This window comes from Lynx canadensis, chromosome A3, assembly GCF_007474595.2.
Source record: "Lynx canadensis isolate LIC74 chromosome A3, mLynCan4.pri.v2, whole genome shotgun sequence".
Classification (NCBI taxonomy): domain Eukaryota; kingdom Metazoa; phylum Chordata; class Mammalia; order Carnivora; family Felidae; genus Lynx; species Lynx canadensis.
The window spans coordinates 51,453,767-51,459,766 of NC_044305.1; the positions used below are offsets into that span (position 1 = coordinate 51,453,767).

The following is a 6,000-nucleotide window of genomic DNA, read 5'->3' on the forward strand; positions in this document are numbered from 1 at the left end:
GACTAACATACATTAGAAATAACATGTAAAGAGAATATGGCTTGGGATGGAAGATCCTATTTTAGAAAGTTAATTTATATTTCTTTAGGTGCCATTTATATATCCAAGTGAGGATGCCTAGTAGGTAGATGGAATAGTGGGATGAAGATCTATGATGGATTGGAAGTCGTAAACCTTAGGTGACAGTTGAAACTATGAGTTTGCCTTGGAAAGAAAGTTAGTAGTAACAGCCATAGATAACAAGTAAGCACTTGCGCTGTTCCATGTCCTTTTCTTAGCATTCACATGTATTAGTTCATTTAATTCTCAACAACTTGAGGAGGGTACTATTATATATTATTATTCTTGGTTTTACAGATACAGAAACCAAGGAAGTGGGCAGTAAGCAACTTTCCCAAGCACACTTACCCAAGCACACTTAATTTTACTATATTACCACCATTAATCTGTTTTAGTCAAAAATTCTGAAAAGGAATGGGCCAAAAAGACAATCTTCTTGAGGAACTTGGATGACTTTTCTTAAGTACAATTTAGTAAGCTTTAAAAACCTCAATTTTCACCAAATGAGAGGATGAGTCCGACCTTCTGGTCTTTAAAAATAGACATTCTTCTCCATGATGATGTCTATTCTAGCCCATATCTTTTCCCAGCATAAACCAGTTACACCCAAATTTATTCTCAAGTAATTACCCCTCCCCCAAATCACACATCTAATTATAATGTTCTCTACAAGGAACTCCTTAGCACGGGGATGAATTGCACTCTAACAGCTCCATCAGTCATGTCGATGCATTGCAAATTCAATTTGAATAAGAGTTGAATTCATAGAAATATTTGGCTTATGACATTTTTCATTAACAATGGTTTTACCTGATTAATCTGAGTCCTCAACTTCTGAATTAATTGAGCTAACAGGCATTTAACATTGATGCTGATAAAACAAGTTTCTTTCATCTCCTCAAACACCTCTAGTATCTGTTGCTAATTAGCATCAATGGCAGACACATCTTTCATATATCACATGATTCCTTTTTACTTCAGAACCATTCATACTGTCAGTTTATCCCATCATTTTCTCAGTACTACCAATTTGAATGATTCTACAGTAATCCCAAACTACTACTTTGTAGACAGCATTTTGAATATTCTCATGGCTTTTGAACTTAATAGACATGATGATATTTAAAATGTTCATAAAGAACCTTAGGAACAAGAGAAACCAACATGATTGCACATTGCCATTTTTTTATTCATGGACATAAGTTATTTTCATTTTAAAACTTTTGCTTTGGTTGCATCTCTGAAAATAAAGGTTTTTGCATGTGCTGCTCTTGACATCCATATAACCTAAACTGTCATGTGCAGAAATTGATCCTTCACCCATCAACTGAGAAAGGATTTGCAACTATCACATGACAGCACAACCCTGCCTGGAATCATGTGAGGCAGAGCTTGTATAAATAATAAATTGAGAAATACATATATGTATGTATATTCTTTGCATGTATATATGTGTGTATATGTGCACATACATATGTGTGTATGTATGTCTTTGGGAACTGAAACTCCCAAATCACTGCTATCTAATATAATGTGACCCAACAAGTAACCTAAAATTTTCTAGAAACCACACTTTATTTTTTTTATTAATTTTTGTAATGTTTATTTATTTTTGAGAGAGAGAGAGAGAGAGAGAGAGAGTGAACAGGTGAGAGGCAGACACAGAATCAAAGCAGGCTCTGAGCTGTCATCACAGAGCCCGACGCAGGGCTCAAACCCACAAACTGTGAGATCGTGACCTGAGCCGAAGTTGGACGCTTAACCGACTGAGCCACCCAGGCACCCCTAGAAGCCACACTTTAAAAAGTAAAAACAAACAGGAGAAATCAGCTTTAATAATCTTTCATTCAACCCAATATATTTAAAATAGTGTAATTTCAACATGCATTTAATATAAACATTGTAAATAAGCTACCTTACATTCTTTTTTTGTACTAAGCATTTAAAATTTGGTGTATATTTCACATTTACATCTTAATTCAGATGCCAGGTTTTCATCAGTAATACTTGGTCTGTATTTAGATTTCATAAAATTTAGGTTTGAAAAAAATAGATTAATATACTCAAGTTGTTCCAAATATACTTAGAAGTTTTCAGTAATTGTATATCAAGTTTGTTTACTTACTTATTTACGTATCTATCTAGTTATTTATTGTTAAATATGGAACACTTCATGAATTTGCATGTCATCCAAGCGCAGGGGCCATGCTAATCTTCTATCATTCCAATTTTAGTCTATGTGCTGCTAGCAGATATCAAGCTTTTAAATTAAATTAAATCAGAGGCACCTGGATGGCTCAGTCGGTTAAGTGTCAAACTTCGGCTCAGGTCATGATCTCACAGTTTATGGGTTCGAGCTCTGCGTTGAGCTCTGTGCTGACGGCTCAAAGCCTGGAGCCTGCTTCGGATTCTGTGTCTCCCTCTTTCTGCCCCTCTCCTGCTCATGTGCTCTCTCTCTCTCTTTTTGAATATAAACATTAAAAAAAATTTTTTAATGAATAAATTAATTAAATCAAATTAAAAATTTCATTGCTCAGTAGCACTAGCTACGTTTCTAGTGCTCAAGTGCCATATGTGTCTAATGTATTGAACAGCACAGTTCTGTATAATTCTGTTGCTTGTTGTTCAGATATTAAACATGAAGAGGAACAGGTTATGTAAGAAAATAGATACTACCTGTAGCACTCAATGTGGCTGAGGGAAATTCCAAAAAGTACAGCATCCCAGAAGCTAAAAACCAGAGCTTTAAGGAGAGAATAATTAACAGCATAAAATGCTGCAAAAAGATCAGGAATGATGACCGAGAAAAACTATTTTGAGAGAGACAGAAAGAGAGAAAACAAGTGGGAGAGGGGCAGAGAGAGAGAGAGAGAGAGAGAGAGAGAGAGACAGAGAATCCCAAGCAGGCTCTGCATTGTCAGCGCAGGGCTGGACGCAGAGCTCAAACTCACAAACCATGAGATCATGACTTGAGCCAAATCAAGAGTGGGATGCTTAACTGATTGAGCCACTCAGGCACCCTGAAAAAAACTCTTTAGACTTGCTTCCTAAAAGTTCATTTTTGAAAGAAATGGTGCAGACAAAAACTAGCATGCAAACTGTGAAGGAGGGATTAGGTGGTAAGGAGATAAAGGCTCAAAATGGTGATTACTGTCTTTTTTTAAGAATTGGAGAGAATTGGTTTTTAAGAATTGGGAGAATTGGAGGCACCTGGGTGACTCAGTCAGTTGAGCATCCAACTTCAGCTGAGGTCATCATCTCATGGTTCATGGGTTCTAGCCCCCCATCAGACTCTGTACTGACAGCTCAGAGCCTGGAGCCTGCTTCAGATTCTGTGTCTCCCTCTCTGTCTGCCCTTCCCCCATTTGCTCTCTCTCTCTCTCTCTCTCTCTCTCTCTCTCTCTCTCTTTCAAAAATAAACATTAAAAAATTTAAATAGGGAGGCGCCTGTGTGGCTCAGTCGGCTAAGCATCCAACTTCAGCTCAGGTCACGATCTCGCGGTCCGTGAGTTTGAGCCCCGCGTCGGGCTCTGGGCTGATGGCTCAGAGCCTGGAGCCTGCTTCCGATTCTGTGTCTCCTTCTCTCTCTGCCCCTCCCCCATTCATGCTCTGTCTCTCTCTGTCTCAAAAATAAATAAAAACGTTTAAAAAAATTAAAAAAATATTTAAATAGGGAGAATTGATGTTGGTATTATTGGTAAACAATCATCTCAAAAAACTGCCCATTTGGGGGCTGTATAGTTTATGTACATTTATGAATTTTGATATATATAGATTCATGGAATCACTTCCACAATCAGGATACAGAACAATTCCATCTTCCACTAAGATTCATTCCCATTATTAGAGTTGCATCCCCAACTGAGCCCTTACCATTGATCATTTCTGTACACTTGAGTTTTGTCTCTTCAAGAATATCATATGAATGGAATCATATAGTATGTAACTTTTTGATATTAGCTTCTTTCACTCAGATAATGACTTTGAAATTCATCCAAGTCTTTGCTTGTGTCAATAGGTTATTCTTTCTCATTGCTGAGTAATATTCCGCGGTATGAATGTACCACAGGCTTATCCATTCATGAGTTGTAGGACATTTGGGTTGTTACCAATTTCTGGTGATTATAAGTAGAGCTGCTATAAACATTTGTATACATCTTTTTCAATGAACATAGTTTTCATTTCTCTAGTGCAAGAGGTAGCAAACTAGGGCTGGCTGCCTATTTCTGCAAATAAAATGCTAATGTAACACAACCTTGCCCACTCATTTATATACTATCTTACAGCTGCTTTTGCACTACAGTGACACCATTGAGTAGTTGTGACAGAGACCTATGTTCTTAACCCTAAAATATTTACTTTCTGGCCCTGTAAGGAAAACTTCACTTAGACCTGCTCTAAAGACTCAGGAGAGGGATCATTGAGTCCTATGGTGGGTGTCATGTTTAAAATTCTAAAAAACTGCCGAACTGTTTTCTAAAGCAGCTATATAATTTTTGTATTCCCATCAGAAATACATGAAGTCCAGGGGCTCTGCATTATTGTTATCATTTTGCCAGTGTGGAGTAGATCTCATCATGATTGTATTTTAGCCCTTAATAGGCAATATTGTTGAATGTTTTTTCTCAGGCATATTTGCCATCCACATATCTTGTTTGGTAAACTGTGTTTTATTTGTTGCCCATATTGTAATCAGGTTGTTTGTTGTCTTAGTGTTGAGGCTTGAGAGGACTTTATGTATTCTGATTGCAAGTTCTCTATCAGATATGTGGTTGGCAAACATTTTCTTTCACAGTCTCTACTTTATTTCATTATCTAAACAGTGTCTTCTACAGAGTAAACATTTTTTATTTTGGTGAAGTTCAACTTCCAATTTTTTCTTTTATGAATCATGGTTTTGAAGTCATATCTAAGAACTCTAGTGTAACCTCCAGTCACCAAGGTTTTCTTCCACATCTTACACTTTATATTGATATATATGATCCACTTTGAGTTAATTTTTGCACTAAGTGAGAAATTTATGTTAAGAACTTGGGGCTTAAGGGTGCCTGGGTGGCTCAAGCAGTTAAGCATCTGACTCTTGCTTTCGGCTCAGGTTATGATCTAAGTTTCATGAGTTTGAGCTCCGTGTTGCCATCTGCTCTGGCAGCACGGAGCCTGCTTAGGATTCTCTCTCCCTGTCTCTCTGCTCCCACTCGTGCTGTCTCTGAATAAATAAATAAGTAAATAAGTAAATAAATAAATAAATAAGATTTTGGGTGTTTTTTTGCATAGTGATGTCCAGTTGTCCCCGCACTATCCTTTCTCCATTAAATTGCTATTGCCCCTTTGTGTAAATCAAATGATAGTATTAACATGAGTCTATATCTGGACTCTCCATGTTGTTTCACTGATTTCTGTATTTTTTGTTGCAGATAATACACTGTCTTGATTACTCTAGCTATATATAAGTCTTATAATCAAGGAATGTAATTCCTCAAGTAGTATGACTCTTCTTTGTCAAAATGCTTCTACGATTCTACCAATATTTTGTCATTACATCCTGTATATGTTTTGTTGGACTATAGTTATTTCATTTTTCATAGAAAAAATGTAAATGGTATTATTTTTTAGATTTTGGCTTTCAGTTGCTAATTGCTAGTATAGAGAAATACAGTTGATTTTTGTATGTTGACCTTATATCCTGTGACATTGTTAAATGCACCTGTTAGTTGTAGATTTTTTGTAGGTTACTTGGATTTCACACACTGACAATCATGTAATTTAATCTGTATGCCTTTTATTTCTTTATTTTGCCTTATTTCAGGTCTAGGATTTTTAGTAAATATTGAATAAGACCAGTGAGAGAGAACACTCCTTGTTTTCGATCTTAAGGAGAATGACTTTCACTGTTAACTTGATGTTAGCTATAGGTTTAGGTAGATGCCTTTATCAGGTTAA

General features: G+C 36.4%; 1 pseudogene; it reads right to left on the reverse strand.

The window, feature by feature from the left end:
- Positions 1-2,215: 2,215 nt before the first annotated feature.
- Positions 2,216-2,312, reverse strand: LOC115511318 (annotated as a pseudogene).
- Between the last annotated feature and the right edge of the window lie 3,688 nt (positions 2,313-6,000).